The following is a 6,000-nucleotide window of genomic DNA, read 5'->3' as shown; positions in this document are numbered from 1 at the left end:
CGCAGGCAGCTAAATAAGCTACAAGTTAGTTTTTTGTGAGCTCTGCACAGTGTTCAGCTAAAGCTACCTGTAGAAGGTTGGTGGTGTTTTCCTGATCCTATCACTACCGCAGGCAGCTAAATAAGCTACAACTTAGTGTAGTGCGAGCTCTGCACAGTGTTCGTCTAAAGCTACCTGTAGAAGGTTGGTGGCGTTTTCCTGATCCTATCACTACCGCAGGCAGCTAAATAAGCTACAACTTAGTTTTTTGCGAGCTCTGCACAGTGTTCACCTAAAGCTACCTGTAGAAGGTTGGTGGTGTTTTCCTGATCCTATCACTACCGCAGGCAGCTAAATAAGCTACAAGTTAGTTTTTTGTGAGCTCTGCACATTGTTCACCTAAAGCTACCTGTAGAAGGTTTGTGGTGTTTTCCTGATCCTATCACTACCGCAGGCAGCTAAATAAGCTACAAGTTAGTTTTTTGTGAGCTCTGCACAGTGTTCAGCTAAAGCTACCTGTAGAAGGTTGGTGGTGTTTTCCTGATCCTATCACTACCGCAGGCAGCTAAATAAGCTACAAGTTAGTTTTTTGTGAGCTCTGCACATTGTTCACCTAAAGCTACCTGTAGAAGGTTTGTGGTGTTTTCCTGATCCTATCACTACCGCAGGCAGCTAAATAAGCTACAAGTTAGTTTTTTGTGAGCTCTGCACAGTGTTCAGCTAAAGCTACCTGTAGAAGGTTGGTGGTGTTTTCCTGATCCTATCACTACCGCAGGCAACTAAATAAGCTACAAGTTAGTTTTTTGCGAGCTCTGCACAGTGTTCACCTAAAGCTACCTGTAGAAGGTTGGTGTTGTTTTCCTGATCCTATCACTACCGCAGGCAGCTAAATAAGACACAAGTTAGTTTTTTGGGAGCTCTGCAGTGTTCACCTAAAGCTACCTGTAGAAGGTTGGTGGTGTTCTCATATATATATATATATATATATATATATATATATATATATATATATATATATATATATATATAAATATATATATATATATATATATCCCAGCTTAGTGCAGCTACAAGCCATTAGTATGTCTGGAAGGCCAACAAGGAGAGGCAGACAGTCACAAGCCAATAAAAGAGGGCAAGCAGGCTCTGTGTCTAGAGGCAACAGTGCTGGTCGTGGAGACGGTGCATCCTCATCAGCACGTGGCCGTGGGACACGCTTGGCCTTTTTTTCGGCAGCTGGCCGCATTGAGCCGCAACATGCGGAAGCCTTGGGCGAGTGGATGACCAAGCCATCCTCATCTTCCTCATCCTCTCTCACCCATGCTCAGGATACTTTGTCTGGCAAAGCAGCTGCCAACGCTGCCTCTTCCCTCGGCTCAATGGAATCAGTGACTCCTTCCCTAGCCCCACCATGTCCTCCTCAGGAGTCCCTCGAACTGTTTTACCACAGTGCTGGGTACATGCTCCAGGAGGATGCCCAGCATCTGATGATGATACTGAGCTAGATGAAGGCAGTAACGTGAGCACGGACAGAGGGGGTGCCCAAGAAGGACAGCAATCTGGCAGTCATGCTCCCCCTGCTGCAGCATACTGCCAGGTTTGCCCCAGTGATGAGGAGGGAGGGGATGATGAGGTCACTGACTCAACATGGGTGCCTGATAGGAGAGAGGAGGAGGAGGCACATCACCAATCAGGCAGGATGCCCTCCAGGGGCCAGCCTAAGGGCAGCACACTGACTGCATCACACCCCAAAGCTCCGCATGTGCAGGGCGCTTCAGTCTCTGCGCATTATTCAAAAAGTTCTTTGGTGTGGGCCTTTTTTGAGACGTGTGCATTAGATCGCACCTCTGCTATTTGCAACATATGTCTAAAGCGTATTTCGCGTGGCCAAAACATCTCCCGCTTGGGCACCACATGCTTGACCAGACATATGTTGACCTTCCATGCAGTTCGTTGGCAAGTGTATCTAAAAGACTAGGCATGTGCATTTCGTTCCGCATTAGTTTTTTAATGAATTTCGACAAATTCATTAATTCGGAAATATCCGAATTAACGAAAACCAGTTTAACAAATTTTTCCGAATATTCGTAAATTCGAAAAATTTGTACATTCGTAAATTCATACATTCGTAAATTCGTACATTCGTAAATCCGTACATTCGCACATTAGTAAATTAGTGAATTTGTAAATTTGTAAATTCGGAAATTCGGAAATCTGAAATAATAATTAACTAATAATAACTTAACTATTACTAGTAACTATTAAATTATAGGTATTGTAATTTCCTTTCAAATTTGTCTGTTAGTGAACGTAACACATACTAATTTATCCGAAGTTATGAATGATCTGAAATAACAAATGCCGTATCCAAACGAATGGAGCGTAGTGAATTAAAAATACTAAATAACAATAATGATAATAAAAACGTTTTATTATTATTATTTATTATTAATTTGTTCTGTTCCATTTGTTTAGATGCAGCATTCGTTTTGGATAATTCGTAACGTCAGATAAATTCGTATTTGTTACATTCACTGACAATCAAATTTGAAAGGAAATTACAATACCTATAATTTAATAGTTAGTTACTATTTCAGATTTTCGAATTTTCGGGTTTTTAGATTTTCGAATTTACAAATTTCCGAATTTTCTAATTTACAAATGTACGATTTTACGAATTTACGAATGTACGAATTTACGAATGTATGAATGTAAGAATGTACAAATTTACAAATGTAAGAATGTACGAATTCACGAATGTACGAATGTAAGAATGTACGAATTCACGAATGTATGAATGCACAAATTTACGAATGTACGAATTTACAAATGTATGAATGTATGAATTTACGTATTGCAATCATAACGAATGACCTGAAAAACGAAAAAAAAAAAAAAACGAATGAAACGAAAACAAAAATGAACGAATGTTTTGGCTGTGCACATGTCTATAAAAGACCCACACCAAAGAACAAAGAGGACCTCTCCTTGCTCCTCATCAGCTGAGATCTCCAACTCCACTATACCTTCAGTCCTCTCTGAGACCTGCACTGAGAGGAATAAAGGTGTAGAATTAGGTGTGTCACAGCCAAGTACTTGTGGGCAATCTGCTTTCGGTACACCGACGTCAGATTGTACCAGGCAAATTTCCCTGCCCCAGCTACTGCACCGCCGAAAGAAGTTCGCTCCCAGCCATCCACATGCCCAGCGGTTGAATGCTAGCTTGGAAAAATTGCTAGTACTTCAACTGCTGCCTTTTCAGTTGGTAGACTCTGCCCCCTTCCATGAGTTTGTGGAATGTGAGGTTCCTCAGTGGCAGGTACCCAAACGCCACTTTTTCTCACGGAAGGCGATCCCGGCTCTCTACTGGCATGTGGAAGGCAATGTCCATGCCTCGCTGGACAGGGCGGTCAGCGGTAAGGTGCATATTACCGCTGACTCATGGTCCAGCAGGCATGGACAGGGACGTTACCTAAGTTTCATCGCGCATTGGGTGACTCTGCTGGCAGTTGGGAATGATGCAGGACAAGGTGCAGTAGTGTTGGAGGTTGTTTCGCCACCACGCCTCCAAAATGCCACTACTAATGATTGTGACAATTAAAAAATGGAACTGCGCTAATGAAACAAACTATACAGATGACAGTTAACCATCATAAAGTGCAAAACCTCGTGAAAGGTATATGAAACATATATGTAGTGCACATTACTAAACATATGCATTACATGGACATAAAAAAGTGCATATTCATGTGCAACAGTGCAAATTATAGAGTATTAAAAAGTCCATGAAGTTAATAGGATGGTCACCTTGATGATTAGGAATAAAGTGTCTGATCCACCATCACCAATGAAAATGCTGGCCGCTTACCAGAGACCCATGACCCCCCACTACAGAGGGTCTGGGTAGGCTGTTAAGAATGGTTACTCCGGACCACCATCAAGGAACCAGATAGTATCGCTATGTTGAGATATTGGGAGCCTCGATGTCAGATGGATCAATGGCACAATGGCATCAAACTCTCAGCAACGAGGTTGACCAGAAATGGAAAAGAGAGCTCCTCTGCTGCCTCTTCCAGCAATGTCTTCTCTCTACTTCCTCCCGACTCACCTCTCACCGGAACTTCCTGTCTGTACCTGGCAGACAGGAAGTTTATGTTTAGTAATGTGCACTACATATATGTTTCATATACCTTTCACGAGGTTTTGCACTTTATGATGGTTAATTGTCCTCTGTATAGTTTGTTTCATTAGCGCAGTTCCATTTGTTTAATTGTTTACCCTATGTTTGTGTTACACATAGGAATTTGCAGCTTCACTTTTTGTTTACACATTCACCTATGCGCAGTTTTATTTCCTTATTTTTCTAATGATTGTGGCACACCTCTCTCCTCCACCCCCTCCTCTTCTTCTTCCTCCATGGCCTCTTCCTGTACTTTGTCCTCGAAACCAACGGTGCTCCGTAGGCATTCAAGGGACTACACAAGTACACAGGCCAAAAGATACCATGCGGTGCTTGAGCTGGTGTGCTTGGGGGATAGGAGCCACACTGGGGCAGAGGTTCTGTCAGCTCTGCAGGGGCAGATTCAGAGGTGGTTGAAGCCATGCCAAATTAAGGCAGGAATGGTGGTTTGCAACAATGGCACCAACCTCCTCTCTGCCCTCCGACAGGGACAAATGACCCATGTGCCCTGTTTGGCTCATGTCCTTAACTTGGTGGTGCAGCGGTTCTTGGGCAGGTACCCGGGCTTACAGGATGTCCTGAGGCAGGCCAGGAAAGTCTGTGTGCATTTCTGCCGGTCATATAATGCCAGTGCTTGGCTGGCGGACCTCCAAAAGGAGTTTAAACTGCCCAAGAACCACCTAATCTGTGACATGCCCACCAGGTGGAACTCAACGTTGGCCATGCTGCAGTGGCTGCACACACAGCAGAGGACCATCAATGAGTACCTGTGCGACTATGGCACCAGGACAGGGTCAGGGGAGCTTGTTTTTTTTTCACACACCAGTGGGCCATGATCAGGGATGCATGCACTGTCCTGTCACCATTTGAGGAGGCCACGAGGATGGTGAGCAGTGACAGTGCATGCATCAGTGACACTGTCCCCCTTGTCCACCTGTTGGAGCACACGCTGCATGGAATAATGGACAGGGCACTTGAGGCAGAACAGAGGCAGGAAGAGGAGGACTTCCTTAGCTTTCAAGGCCCCCTTTATCCAGACAGTGTTCCTGCGTGCCCGCCGATCACACAGGAAGAGGACAAGGAGGAGGAGGATTGTGTCAGTATGGAGGTGGAGCCTGGCACTCAGCATCAGCAGCAGTCTTTAAGGGATCAGTCCCAAGAAACACATGGACTTGTACGTGGCTGGGAGGAGATGGCTGCGGACCATGTCGTCCTTAGTGACCCAGAGGACTTCGGACCGAATGCCTCAGCAAACCTACGCTGCATGGCCTCCCTGATCCTGCAAAGCCTGCGTAAGGATCCTCGTATTCGTGGTATCAAGGAGAAGGGCCAATACTGGCTAGCGACCCTCCTTGATCCACATTACAAGGGTAAGGTTGTGGACCTTATCTTGCCGTTGCAGAGGATGAAACATCTTCGGGAGGCCTTGCAGAAAGGTCTGTGCAACGCATTCCCAGAGACTGGGAGGTTACAAACCCCTGTTTGACAGCGTGTTGCTGAGGCTTCGGTCAGTCAAAGAAGGAGCGGTGGAGAAGGTGGCCGTCTGACCGATGCGTTCAGACACATTTTTAGTCCGCAGCCCCAAGGTATGATCGGTTCCAGCAACCATCGCCAGCGTCTGTTTTACATGGTGCAGGAATACCTAGGGGCAAGATCTGACTTGGACACCTTTCCCACCGAAAATCCTCTGGGTTACTGGGTCTTGAGGATAGATCACTGGCCAGAGCTTGCACAGTATGCAATTGAGCTACTGGCCTGTCCTGCATCCAGCGTTCTTTTGGAACGCACATTCAATGCTGCTGGAGGCTTTGTAACCGATCACAGGGTGCGTCTGTCCACCG

This window comes from Aquarana catesbeiana, linkage group LG10 (assembly GCF_042186555.1).
Source record: "Aquarana catesbeiana isolate 2022-GZ linkage group LG10, ASM4218655v1, whole genome shotgun sequence".
Taxonomy (NCBI): Eukaryota; Metazoa; Chordata; class Amphibia; order Anura; family Ranidae; genus Aquarana; species Aquarana catesbeiana.
The sequence above is the reverse complement of the archived record's forward strand: the minus strand, read 5'-3'. Positions refer to the sequence as shown.